Genomic DNA, 15,003 nt, shown 5'->3' with positions numbered 1-15,003 from the left:
ACAGAGGTAAAAGATTTTGTTAAAGTACAGTGGCCCAAGGCATTTGTTTGTATATAGTAGGAGTAGTTGTTTTTGCTTTCAATAAAGTTGTTCGAGAGAATTTTTATTTTCAAGTGTGTGGTCTAATTCTTCTAGAGATATAAATCCTTGTCATGCCCACAAGGGACATGCATCCCTAGATAGAGCCACTATTGGGACTCAAAATTGAAACCCCAATTTTGAGTACCATTGAGGAATCAAGCCCTATTAGCACTTTTTAAGGCATATGTACCCTACTATATGTGTGAGGCCTAAGAGGTGCTTAATGTTTCTAACACCTTATATTTAGTATGTTTATGCATCCCATGAAGATAAATGTCCACTTTGAGCCATTCTATGAAGTCCTGATTTGAGCAATGTCCAAATCTACATTTTTGCTTGTGTCAAACAATGATAGGAGGTTGTGTTTATGATTGAATATCTTGCACCCAATAATATTTCATGAGTTGCCACTTTGGGAGTGTTTAGTGTCCATACTAGAGAACCCATGTTTCAAATTTTAAGTCATTTTGAATCCATTTGCCTAGGTTTTGAATCCCTCAAAGTTGGTCATTTATTGTTGTCATGCTAAGATGGATTGTTTAGAATTTTGGAAGGCCCTATTTGAATTGTTATAACTTTGACTGAGTTCACCCAAATGAGATAAATCCTTTTGCATTATATTTTAGATGTTAGAGACTTGTTATGTTTCAATTTTGAGCTAATACTAAATCTATTTGATCAGTTTTTTAATGCAATTTGTAACTTTCTACTAGTGTCAATAAATATAGAGTTGTCAGTACCCTTGTTCATGATTCCATATATCAAAATATATGAAAGATGAGATTGAATTGATTTTACCACTATGTTCTACTATAAAAATAATTTATGCATGCCAATTTTCAAGTCTTGATGAATCTGTCTGCACACTTTCCTAGGTTTATTCCATTTGCAAAAATTACTTTTCTACTAGTGCTTCCAGTTTGCAAATTCTCTATAGCTTACTTTGACCATTTGCAAATTTTTCCTCATTATTCATCATGATCCCTAATCACAAATTCATATTTTCATCATGGCAGTGAACCCACACCCCAGTTTTCGTTTTCCCAAGTGTCAGTTTGCCCAGTTTTTGAAGCCAAAACAGAATACAATTTATTATTTGTAGGTAGTTTTGGGAAGGAAATTTTAACAGTTAACTTCATTTGATTGAGAATTTATCATGAGACAAGATTCGACAGGGTAAGAGATTGTATAACAAAGAATCTGTTTGTATGATCTTAGAGCCTGATCAAATGTTTTGGTTAGTTTTTAAGGCCATCAAAGGACCTCTTGGCACAAAGTTGACAGATTGCAAATAAGATGTGAAATGAGTTTTAAATGAATAGTTCAATGATTGAATGGTTTTTATTCATTGTCAGATGTTCATCAGATCAATGTGGAATGTCAACTATTCAAAAATGAAAAAAAAAATAGCTAGACCCGCTTTGGGCCCCAACTAGTATCAGACTAATGAGACATTAGGGTTTGAAAATTTTCCATGAGAGGATTATAACGGTTGTCATCATTATGTGTTTTGTGTGAAGATGTATTTTCCTTAAGATTAAATGACATATTAGATCACATACACACCAAAGATGAAAGAAAAGGTCATTGATGAAGGAAACAAAGTAGGTGAGGGTCTTCCCATAAGTTTGAAGGGGTTTGCCATTAGCGATGGACTTACCAATTTGTTAATCCAATATAAAGCATGCACAAATTACACACTAGAGATGGGCTTAATCATAAAAGCTGATTACATTTGAATTAATAAAATCTATCCAACTTGTGAATTGTCCATTAAGCTTTTTTTCAATGTTTTGATGTTGGGCATGGAACAAGAATATTGTTGGGTATTCAGAAGACTCAAATTTTATTTACATTTGTATCCAACATGACCAAATTGCCCTTATCTATAAGCTTTGCAGCATCTATCCCTATTACTTTTGACGAGCTTGTCCAGTTGGTTCCATGGATGATCAGGTCTTTTCTAGAATTGAGCTTGAGTTTGCATGAGTGTTCAACAAAAGAGCATAAATAATAATGCTACATTAAAACATCTTTCTCACTAATGGAAGATATGGTTATTATTGTGGATTCAATTATTATTTAGTAAAGAAGTTTTGGAATTCTTGCACCAACCTTTTCTTTTACCATGAAGTTGTGTTGCATATAGACATCATTTTATGTCCATGGAGAGAGCCAAAAACCTGTACATCACTGGATTTGTTCCCACAACATCACTTTGTTTCTCAGGTTTTGTAGGAGTCCTCTCATTCATAAGGCAGGCAAGTCAATCGCTAGGGTTTCTCATCACTTGAGTTGCCAACGATTACAATGTTGTTGAATATCAAAACACAGTAGTATTAGATCCTTAAAAAGTCTATACAAATAGATAAGAGTGTCTTATGATTATAGTGCCCATATCAATCCTTCTATTTATGGATTTTCTTACCAATTATCAGTGATCCCTCTCTCACTTGTTTTATTCAAAAACTAATGCAACCCCATCCACAAAATCTATATTACACTTGCACAAGTTATGTCAATAGGGGCCCAACATGAGACTTAGTCAATACTGAAACATGCTCTTCCATCTAAGTTTACCACTTGATGCTTATTTTGATCAATCTTTATGAATAGACATATGAGCCTCATTTTTGGAATGAAACTGTGGGTTGCTAAGAAGAACTGGAGCTCTACCAATGCTTTCCTCATTTCCCCTTGGCTTTCCCACAATGCAATCTTGTTTCTCTACATGTGGTTAGTATCTTTTGCTCTGCCTACTATTTTTATTAGTATTGGATTTCCTAATGGAGTTTCCATAGTAGAGAAAGCCCAGTGCATAGTGGGAGTAAAATATCTTGCAAATACCAATTTTTTGTTCTTTTTGCACATGCGGATCACTAAAGGAAAATATATAGATCCTACTATTACAAAGGAAGTCATGAGCAGGGTCAAATAGGGTGGACTTGGAATTGTAGATATCTTCTCTACGACCCTCCTCAGACTGGTAAATTGAGCCTTATCTCCACCATTGCAAATTACACAAAGGAATGGTAAGCTCTCGTGGCCTGGTTATTGTTTCAACCATGGGCCAAAGAGGAAATGGAAGGCCATAGCAAAGCATGTAGAAAAACATTATCTTCTTTATCCCACATTGGGTAGGGCTTTGTTGATCTCAATGTTTAAATATATCAAAGCACAATATGTCTAATGACTTAAGGATGTGGGTTTTTGTAAGCTGAGGAACTAATGAGGGTTTGACCATGGCCAGCTGGTGTAAAACCTAAATTTTTACCAGCAAAGAGAATTCATCAAAAAAGATAAACATTCCAATGGTCACCACATGTGTCACCATCAAAAAATGGGAGGTTTTATTGGCAAGTGACATGAAAACCTCCTAGGAAGTCAAAAAATCTAGCAAGAGTTGTAGGACACAGGTGATGACATGGAGGACCAATAGCATGATGCCACATGGCACTGTTAAGTGGCCAATAGAGGTATAAGGGAAAATATTTAAAAATATTGAAAAACATTTTTCAATTTCAGCATTCAATGAGTAGGTTTGAAAATTTTGTTTTAAATGGTGATTTTATATAGTTTAAACTATAGAGATATTTTAAGTTTTGCAAATTCATCCTTTTAATTACTCTATCTAGAGTTGGGACCTAATTTGTCAAATGGCCACAAGAGGGGTTATTTTCATCCAAAATATCGAGTATCATATACTATTGGAAAGTTCTCAAGATGAGGAATTCAAATGTGGAATCAGGTTTTGAGTAGGTTTTCACTGGTTCAAGTTATATGTAGAAATGTAAAATTATGGCCTTCTCAGTTAAATTGGTGAAAATTGAAAAAACAATTATAGGCTTGGTAAAAAAACATGGTAAAAGGTCTATTGGGTTGGTTTTGAGAATATTATGCCTTTCTAGTATAATTTGGCTCCAATTTTTAGTTATGATGAATATTTGTTTTCCAGTTGTGATGAATTTCAAAATTAAAGTTGGAGTCATGATTGAACAATTAGATCTTTTTGGAATGAAATAGAAAAAATGGAAAATATCTCTTGATGAAGATTGAATTCTTTCATCATATATATTTGTTTTCTCTTTTTCATTCAAGAGATTGGAAAAAGGGGGAAAAGTTAGGAGTTTGAATTTGAAAAGGAAATTCTAGAATTGATGAAGTCTGAATGGATAGTATCCGGGTTATGTTGGTTCTAGACCATGAAGCTATGCTTTCGCTATGATACCCCTTTCCCATCCCATTAGTTTCTCATTCCCACCATTTTCTCTCTTGTATGACATCATATGTATATTGTACAGTCTAGTTTATTTGGTATTTTGTGAGTCAATTTCATGCATTTTCATGTATTATTTCAAGGAAATCATTACAAAGAATAGTAGGCAGTAAGTTTCATTTTAAGTCTTGTCTCCTTTCTTTATGATTTGTAATGTTTTATGATCTTTGAGCAAAGAGCTTAGATCATAGTTGTAGTTGCTTAAGGTTGTATGTTGTTTCATTGTTTCTTATAATTCAAGGAATTATGTAAATTCTTTAGGGAGATCGATAGGGTCACAAGTTTATTGAGTAAGATATTAGGTAAGAATGAGATTTAGATTAAACATTGATATCCAATTTACAAGGTAGATGGATAGATTTGGAGTCTTGGGATAGGATATGTGTATCAAATATTCAAAATAGATGAGAAGGATTTGTGAATTGCCCAATGGATGAGGCACTGATTGGCTATGGGATCATTAGTTTGTTATCCATACTTGGTTTTCATCCACTTTTCCCAGCCACATAAAATCAAATCAAATTGAAATCATCTTTATATTTTATGTTTGAAGAGCTAAAATAGAATGTCCTCACTTAGCTTATGGGTTGATAGGTTGTGACTTGTAGCTATCTCATTCCTATGGTATCGCATAAGTATCAAAACACAAAAGGGTTTCATCTGCTATTATTAGGTTAAGATTATATGTTTAATTGCATTGGTACCATATATTAGAATCTCAATGTTAACCTGAATAGGTTTTACAGATCCTGAAGTGAAGAAGGAGTTATGCCTTATAGTTGACCCAAGATTGCAGTCAAGTGCATCCATCATAGGAATTTTCTAGCCTTGGATGTATTGGTCTAGTTTCTTGGTTAATTTCAAAACTATTAAATCAAGAGCCTAAAGCTTGTATTAGAGGAGGACATAATTTTAGATTTTTTGGATGAGAATATTTATAGGGAAAGAAAGATAAAATTCAAGGATATATTGAGTTTTGAATAGAAAATAAAAAGGTTGATCCATGTTTTAAGGGATTTTATCCTTAAGTAGATTACTAGTCTAGATTTGGTAAGTGCATTCAAAATTTTGATGAGATTTCATCTCAAGCACTTGAAGAAATTAGAAATAAACTAAATGATGAGTCTTTTGATTAGGACATAATTCTAGAGGTAAGTGATGGCAAGGACCAAGAAGAAAGCTCAGAATGGGCTCATCAAAAAAGAAAGAAAATGGTTGAAATTCCACAAAAAGCCAGAGAGAAAGCCTTTCAAATTTTACCAAGGAACAAGCAATATTTTGACACTACAAGAAGAAGTTACTTGATTGCATAGGCTATTGAAGATGATCAAAGGGCCAAAAGACTAAAAGTTTAAGCTCAAATTCCTAATGATAGAATCATTGAGGCCAATGAATTCATGAATAATGAATTTTTTTATCAAAATAGAGGAATTTAATAGGTTTTTTTTTCAAATTGAAGTAGAATGAACTATCACTATAGATGAAACTAGATAACTTTAATGAAGAGGCTAGAGAAATCCTACTAAAGTATGACCCTTCTAGTGAAACCATTACTATAGAAGAGGATAGAGATTTCATACAGAGGAGTGGCATGATTGGATTCCTAGGATGGGATATTTGTTCCTCATTCTTGCTAGATCAAATGAGGGGGTAGGAAAAAGTTATCTCATTTGAAGATGAGAATCAACAGGATCAATTGAGAGGGTCTAGGTGCAACATTGATTCTGAAACTATGGTAATATGGAGTTTAGCTCTAGAAAACTAGAAGCCATCCCTCATGGAGATCAAGGAATCCCCTAAGAGAAATATAATATTAAGGAATGTTCATTCTAATTCTAGCATTCAACTATATGTATTATTCAATACAACATTGAAATGTTTGGCAAGAATAAGGTTGATGTTCTTGAAGAGTATCATGAAGGATCCTATGAGAGGTATGTTAAAACTAGGAGACATTATGAGGAAGAAATGAAGAAAACCTATGTTTTGGAGTAGAAAAATATTCAATTAGATAATGAGATAGTGGTTTTGAATAACACTATAAGATGCACTAATAAGATTGAAGACAAAGGTATACAAATGAAGGGTTATCCAGCAAAAAGAGATAATATGAAAAGTCAAGATATGTATTGAGAAGACATTATGGATGACAGAAAGAGCATCAGTGGTAGAACATTCTCTCTTGGAGGAAGATTGGTTTACTAGTTAAGCAAGAGGCAAGATTTTATTTCACAAAGTATTGTTGAGGCAGAGTATGTTGTAGCAAAAAATAACTATAATCAAGTTATGTGGATGAAGTAGATGCTAAAGGATATCAAAATTGATTTTGAGTAACATGTTATCATTTATTTTGATAACACAAGTATAGTGAGTATGTCTAAGAATCTTGGATTGCATTCTAAGGTTAAGCATATATCTATTAACTATCATATATTGAGAGAGAAAGTTGTAGAAAAGGAGACTAGATTGGAGTATGTGAGTACTAGTAAAGATTAGATTGAAGATATCTTTACGAATCCTTTTCCTAAAGATAGATTTGAGTACTTGAGTGGTATTCTTTGGGTTATGCCCCTACCTACTTCTAAGTAGATGATATAGAGAGTGCATCAGTCTAGTGGTATAGAGCACTATTGTTAGACTAGATTGAATGTTGTTTCTTCCCATATGGGGGTGTATATGTGATGATTTGAGTCACTAAGGACTCTTGGTATTTGGTTTTGACTATTTTCATTAGACACTTGATCTAGTTGAAGAGTTGGTGTAGTAACTTAGCAATCAGTATCTAATAATTGGTATGCTGTAACATTGAGACCTTTGACATTGATGTCAATGGAGAAGAGAATATACATGAAACACATCTTCTAAGCAATGAGAGAGAAGAAATTTTTAAGAATCTACCTTAGGGAAGAGTTTACCCAAGACCAAGGAACTCAAAACAAGCACACATTAGACCAGAGTATGATCAAAATAACTATATAGTATTCAATACAATGTACAAGTACACTAGGAGTGCTTCAATATAAAGGCCTTTAAGATGCATCTAGAATGCCTTAGAGTCAATATCATGATAAGTCCTAGAACCAAGAACATGTCCACTAGATATGGATTATCCTCCATTAAGCACAGAAGTAAGTGTGATGATGGGAGGATAAGCCTACAATGGTGTGACATGCACATTAGTGTTGTAGACAACATGTGCTAAATTAGGAGTGTGAATAACTATGTTGTATACATGAAAACTCAGTGAATGATGCAAACTTCTATGTTGTAGACACCATGTGTATAATTAGAGTTGTGTAATTTTGTGGTGTCTACATGACAACCCAAAAAGGTGCACAAACTCCTAAGTGTTTCATAAAGAGAAATAATAAAATAATGCACTAACCTAATTAAACTTAAGTAAAGTGTAAATAGTAAATACCTATTTACACCAACAAAATTTATGAATGAGGAGAGATATCTCTTTAGGGAAATTTATAAATATTCATGTAAGATGCACTTAAAATATTGTAAGTGGTTTAGTGTGAAGTAAACAATTGTTGTCAAAGAAGCAAGAGTATGCACCTATTGTGTTGAGATCTTTTAGCATGTAGACAACTAATGTTAGTCAACAACACCAACAAAATGCTATTTAGTATTCCTAGAACTTAGATGGCTTTTCATATATATTTCCATCAATGCCAAATTGGGAGATTGTTAGCATGAATTCTGATTATACTACATTAGGGGTGGATCCTAAGAATTAGAGACTATTCATATGTTGCATTCATGATTGTTTTTTTAATTTATGTTAGCATAGCATAGTTTCTATAAAGATTGGTTAAGTAGTAGATGCAGATCTTAATGGTATAGAAAATAGTTTTTTTTTTGGTGATGTGTAGTCATGGACATGTTCTACACTATGTCCTGATGACATGGTCAAGTGTACAGAGTCTATGTTGAATATGTATGAAAGTTGTACCTCATTTACAAAGAGAAGTTTAGAGAAAGAGTATTGGAAAAGTAGTTCCTGATGTTTGTTTTCTATCTTTCATTTAAGATGTAAGAATATGCATAGTTAGGTAGTGATACATAATAGTTCATTGATGTCAAAAAGTGTGCAAGCTCTAGTATCACACATGTGAATTTTTGTATAGACTGTGAGCTAACAGTGATATTTTAATTTAATTAATTAATTATATTATTATAATTAATTTGAAAGACTCAAGGATGACTCAAGGAATTAGTTTGAAGATATGGTATAGAGGAAAGATGTTTTGCTTATTTTTATATTATCTATTGAAGTATAAAGTGAGAAAAGGACCAAAGTGTTTGGTAAATGAATGTAAGCAATCCAAGGGATTCCTAGATGTGAGTTTAGTGATCTCATTACAAGATAAGAAGGAGAATAGGTTTGGTTGATAGGATAGGAGAAGAGGAGAGAAATACATTTAATTTATATTATTTGTAAGGAATAATATAGAGATCATTTGGATAATGGGTTCATTGGTCTTTCCCTTGAAGTTGCTTGGGTAGTGTGTCCAACCATCTTCCACAACTCCTAATAGGGATTCAAAGTCTCCTAATAGGGACACATATGTATTGAATGCATGCATAGACTTCTAACAAGTTCCATCCTCTAAGAAGGAATATTAATATTAGTACATCATCTCATGGATACCATCCCCACTAGGGTTTTCCCTCTAATCAAGGGTTTCCCTACTTAACATATCTAGTGTTATTGTGAATGAGTATCTTGTTGTGGTTTTTGATTATATTTTTGATATAGTTAAATTTTAATAAGGTTGATAATTGTGATATTAGTTGGATAACTGATTCAACCTCACCTCCCTCTCAATTATATTGGTGACTATATATTCTAATAGTAGAATATGGGTTTGTATATGATGGAGCCCAAATTTCCAGAATTAAGGACTCCATTTTTTTGGCTGAGATATATAGAATGGTCAAAACTTGAGTCAACAATCACATATAATGAGGAGTTCTGCCAGTCTTCAAAGAAATCAATCCTTCTTCCAAGAATACATGATATGGTGACAGTGGTCAGATATTAGTATTATTATCATCAATTCAAGCACTTCAATCCTATTTAGATATAGAAATTATGCTAACAAGATGAAGCTTCATCATGATTATTGAAGATACATCTAGTCATGCTTTGCATTCATGGTGTTAAGAATAACATATTTTGATGGAATGGTGCACGATAAACATTCGAGAGCACCATATTTAAGAATCAATTTTTGTTGTCAAAACTACTTATAATTTTCATCCACTTATACCAAAGCATTATATTAAGCATTTGTGGCAAAGACAATTTTTTTTTAGCATGAATGAGGAAATTTGTTAAAGAGAAATCTACCAGAATTTGACAACATTGGGTGTATGTGTATGACCAAGTTATCTGGAAAATATCAGACTAGATTGATATGATAGAAGAATACATAAATTGGTGGCAAGATAAAAGTCTACTTTTCTAATGACAAAGTATTTATTATTTTATGCTAGATGGTGATTGTATGCACTCAGGCTGAAGAAAATGAACTTGCACAGTAAGACATCCCTGCCAGTTAGGAGAGAGATGAGTCATGAAATTTGCAATTATTTAGAAGTAGCAATAAGAATTCATGATATTTGTGCCCTTAGGCATGATGAGATTTTATATCATAGGAGTCAAGGAGTTTAACATAGATGTAATCATCGATAAGAAGGTCATAGTCTGAGAGTTGTATATGGAGCTCGATAAAAAGGGATTGAATTCATTGTGCCAGAAGAAATAAGTATACTCTGCACATAGTCAGCTCAAGTATTATATTGATGATGGAACTGTAGAACCAGAATTAGTGTGCAAAGAACATTAACAAATAAAGTAAACATTCACAAACCAAAAACTAAATTCACATATATGCTTAGACAAAGAAAGCAAACAAGAAGTGCAAACCTCACAACAGAAAACAATCCATGCTTTCTTGATTCTGTAGATGTGTCCTTTTGCTGTGGATGTATGCTCAAGATGCTCAAAAGTTGCTTCAATGGAGATGGGTAATGGCAAGTTGGTAGCTTTGTGAGCTCTCAATTTGGCATTATAAGGGTAATATTGATGGCTTTGGTTCTCAAAATAGCATGGTAACTTTAGCTCAAAGATTGTTGATGAAATGGCTTGGGATGGGATTCAATTTATAGGCTAAGGGGTAGAGGGATGGAGGGCTTAGATGCAAGGATGGATGAAGGCTTAAGGAGGGCTAAGATGCACTCAAAGGGGAGCACATGGATTGTGCTTGTTTAGCACCAATGGGAAGGTGACACTTGTCACAAGGAGGATGAGTGTGAGAGGGTAGGGTTAAGGGTTGGTTAAGGGCATGATGAGTGGGGTTGAGTATGTAAGAGGGATGTAAGAGGAATGAGTGTGGAAGAGGGAAGAGTGTGGAAGATGGGTGTAAGAGTCATGAGTGGGCTTGTAAGAGTCTTTATGTTTTGTAAGAGCACTCATACTTAGTGGTTGGGTTTTTTTGAGGGGAGACTTTGGTTTGGATTAGGAAAGTCTTAAACTTGTTTAAGGAATGTGACAACATTAGGGGGTGGATTAGGCTTGGGTTTAGGATTAGATTAGGGATGTTAGAGATGTGCAAGTGGATGGCATTAATGAGGGTGGGTGAGTTAGTGGCTAAGCTTGGTTAGTATGGGTGGATAGGGTGGATTAGGCTAAATGGAGGATTAGAGATAGGTTAGGGGTTTTTGAATTTGAGGATTTCATTTATCAAATAGATTTATTTAATAAATGGGGATTTTTGGAATTAGATAGAAGAATAGGATTTAATTGATAAATAATAGATTATTTGATTTATCAATTAGGACTATAGATGATTAATTAAATTAATCAACTAGGAGATGAGAAAGGATTAATTAAATAGAAATTTAATTAATAATGCCTTTTTAGATAACTAAATAGGATTACTAAAATAGTGTAATCAAATTTAGGTGTCTACATTTTGCCCCTCTTTGACATAGTGTTGAGACAACACTATTTCAAAGAAGTTTGAATGAAGATGACATGAGGAAGATGTTTTAGCAACAAGGTTGCCCCAGTTTCGGATAAGAAGAGGAGAGACTAGACTTAGATGATGCCCCCTCAAGAAGGTGACGAGGAGAGAAATGAGGCTCGATGACTTCTTGAAAAGTACAAGAAATTGAGGTGAGCTGAGACGCAGGTTGGCGAACAGAAGGGGCTGAATTAGCTCAAACTCTCACTATGGGAGAATGATAAAGGGAAATCAGAGGCACAATAGTAAAGCAAGCTTAAGACTTTCCAGGATTGGGGGGGGGGGGGGGGAGATGGAGGAGCGGAGCGCTATAAAAGGAATCCATGGTAGGGAGATGGATGATAGAATGATAAAGCTGATGCAACAAGATTTCAAAGAGTCAGATTGGCAGAAGATGGGTTTCAGGGATCCCTAGGACTAGGATTGTGGATCTCAAAAGATGAGGCTTGGTGGATTGATTTGATTGGTGGATCCCTAAAGCTAAGCGTGAGGAGTGATTCAAAGAGATATTGATGCATAAGCTGGGGTAGGAGCGACAGATGTAGGATATGGATGGGGGGATAATGGAGATGAAGGGAATCCATTGAAGCTTTTTGAGCGGGGGGATACTTCAAAGAGAAGTACCACCATGTAGTTGAGCACTAGATTTGCTATAAGACTGTTGGTTAATTGCTAGGGTTACCAAGAACATCAAGGCCTTTTTACCAACCATCCAGAGGACTGACGAACTAACTCAAAATAAACACACAAGGATTGCCCCAGTATCACACATGAATTCCAGAGGAAGAAGTGTGGAAACAACACTAGGTAACCCACAAGCAAAAAAAGAAAACAAGCAAAAGACCTGATCGAGACCTTACGTTCTAATTGCCCCATTCGCAGCATACCATGATATGGAAGATCATGGAAACCTTGAGGAGGGAGCAAGGAGATTGCTTGGAAAAGATATTTCAAGACCCAAAAGGGAAGATCCCAAATCAAAAGAAAGTGAAAATCCAAAAGAGAACTGTTTGCCAACGAGATGGGTAGGACGAGGTACTAACGGACCAAGATTAGACATGAGGAAAGCTATATCCTGCAAGGACCTTTCGAAGAACACCTAAGCTAATGGATCAGGATGAGTGATGTGTCTGGCAAGCTGAACTAAGAAGGGTAACACTTTGGTGATAGGAGATCTAGCTAAAGGATGCATTGGAATATCTAACCAAGGTGTGCGATGTGTGCAAGATGTTGACCAAGGATGAACTAACACGAAAGCCGGATAGATACAATGATACTAAGCTAAAGAGGATGTACAAGCTGACAGACCAAGATATGTTACAAATGTACAAGTTTGTTCATGTTTTGGTTTTTTGTGAGATGGAAATGTTTGTGAAGGATGGGGTGTCTATAATAGTTGATAGGTGGATAGGTAGATGGTTTGTGAAAAGCTTAAGGAAAATGGGATTCTGTGTGTGCATGTGATAGGATACAAGCTAGGATACAAGATCATTTACAAGATGGAGTATGGTATAATATTTGGACAAGATTTGAATATATACAAGGTATGGTACAAGATTTACAAGGTATAATACAAGCTTTGGTACAAGATTTACAAGTTGTACAGGGGGTATTGACAAGCTCCATCAGATTTTGGATATTTGATTGGAACACCAAGGGAACAAGTAGGTGTTTTATGGGATGGTGGGTGGATGGATGAGGGATAGGATAGTGATAGATAATGGATTAGTCTTTAGCACACAAGGTGCTTGAATTACCAGGTTTTCACCAAGGTACCTATCCAAGGCGCTTGAATTGCCAAGTTTTCACCATTGGACGCTTATTTCTCTTTACTATTTTGTTTTTTTTGTATTTTTTCAAAAGCTGGGTATACTAAGGATCTTCAAGCATAGAACTTCTTGAGATGAATGATGTTAGTGGGATCATTCAAGAGTTCTCCTTCTGGTGTAGATAATTGATAGGATCCGAAGCCAAAGGAGGCAGTAACCACATAAGGACCAAGCCATGTAGGTTCAAACTTGCCTTTCTTTTCTCAATCTGCTTGGACTTTCATATTTTCTTTGAGGACCATGTCACCTGGCTGAAAGTGTCGTGGGAGAACCTTCTTGTTGAAATTCCTTTTGAGACGAGTTTGATAGACTGTGAGATGGTCATAGGCTTGTTGTCTCTTCTTGTCTAAGAGATCTGGTTGGGTGAGTCGAGCTACTCTGTATTCTTCATCTGAGATTTGCCCTTGCAAAGATATGCGTAGTGAGGGAAGTTCAACTTCTATAGGTAATACCACTTCGGCACCATAGACTAGGGAGTATGGAGTTGTGCCCGTGGATGTACGGAAGGAAGTTCGATAGGCCCATAGAGACGGATTTATTTGAAGGTGCCAATCATGGCCGGAATCATTGACAACTTTCTTTAGGATTTTGAAGAGGGTTTTATTAGTTGCCTCTGCCTGGCCATTACCTTGTGGGAAATATGGGCTAGAAAATTGGTGATGGATGCAGAGGGAAGTGCATAATTCTTCCATGTTGAGATTTTCAAAATTACCTCTGTGGTCAGTGAAGATGGTGGATGGGATGCCGAAGCGGCAAACAATGTGGTACAAGATGAACTTGGAGACTTGAACTCCTGTAGCTGAGACTAGGGGGACTGCTTCCACCCACTTAGTGAAATAGTCTGTAGCTGTTATTATCCATTTATGTCCATTAGATGAGAGAGGGGTGATAGTTCCAACTAGATCAAGGCCCCAACAAGCGAAAGGCCAAGGTGGTGCAATAGGCTGTAGATCCTGTGCTAGAGCGTGCACAAGATTTGCATGCTGCTGACATGGGAGACACTTTCTGACAAAGTCACAAGAGTCTTCTTCAATGGTAGGCCAATAGTAGCCTGCTCTAAGGATTTTTCATGCTAGGACAATACCACTCGTGTGGGCACCGCAAAGTTCAGAATGTACTTCTTTTAATGCCATCACGACCTCATTTTCATCTAAACATCGAGAGAGAGTATTGTGATAACCTCGACGATATAGGGTATTGGCTATGATAACATAGCGGGATGATTTTCGGATGAGGTTCTGGTGTTGGGTACGTGTGAGGTGAGGGGATATGATACCATCGTTAAGGTAAGCATGAATTTCATGGTACCAAGGGGACTGGGGACCAACCAAGATACAAACACGGTTTGAATCCTCATTCGCATAGGCAGGTGTGAGGAGCTACTCAACTAAAAACTCATACTGCGTAGCTTCTTGGGGAATTTCCAAGAGCGAGCCGATAGTGGCCATGGCATCTGCTGCCTTGTTTTGCATTCGAGGCACTTGTGTAAACTGAAGCTTTGTAAAATGCTAGGTCAGCTGATCAACTAGCTCTTTGTAGGGTAATAGCTTTTCATCTTTGGTTTGATATTCATTTAAGACTTGTTTGATAATGAGTTGGGAATCACCAAAGACTTGTAACTCAGTGATATTCCATTCTGCAGCTATCTTTAATCCTGCTACAAGAGCTTCATATTCTGCTATATTGTTGGTGCTAGGGAATTGTAGCTTGAAGGCTTTTGGAATGTAATCTCCTTGAGGTGTAACTAATAATATTCCTACCCCTGATCCATGAGAGG

The sequence above is a fragment of the Cupressus sempervirens genome, chromosome 1 (genome assembly GCF_028749045.1).
Source record: "Cupressus sempervirens isolate cs-2001-9-10 chromosome 1, ASM2874904v1, whole genome shotgun sequence".
In the NCBI taxonomy this organism is placed as follows: domain Eukaryota; kingdom Viridiplantae; phylum Streptophyta; class Pinopsida; order Cupressales; family Cupressaceae; genus Cupressus; species Cupressus sempervirens.
This window is presented reverse-complemented; position numbering follows the sequence as displayed.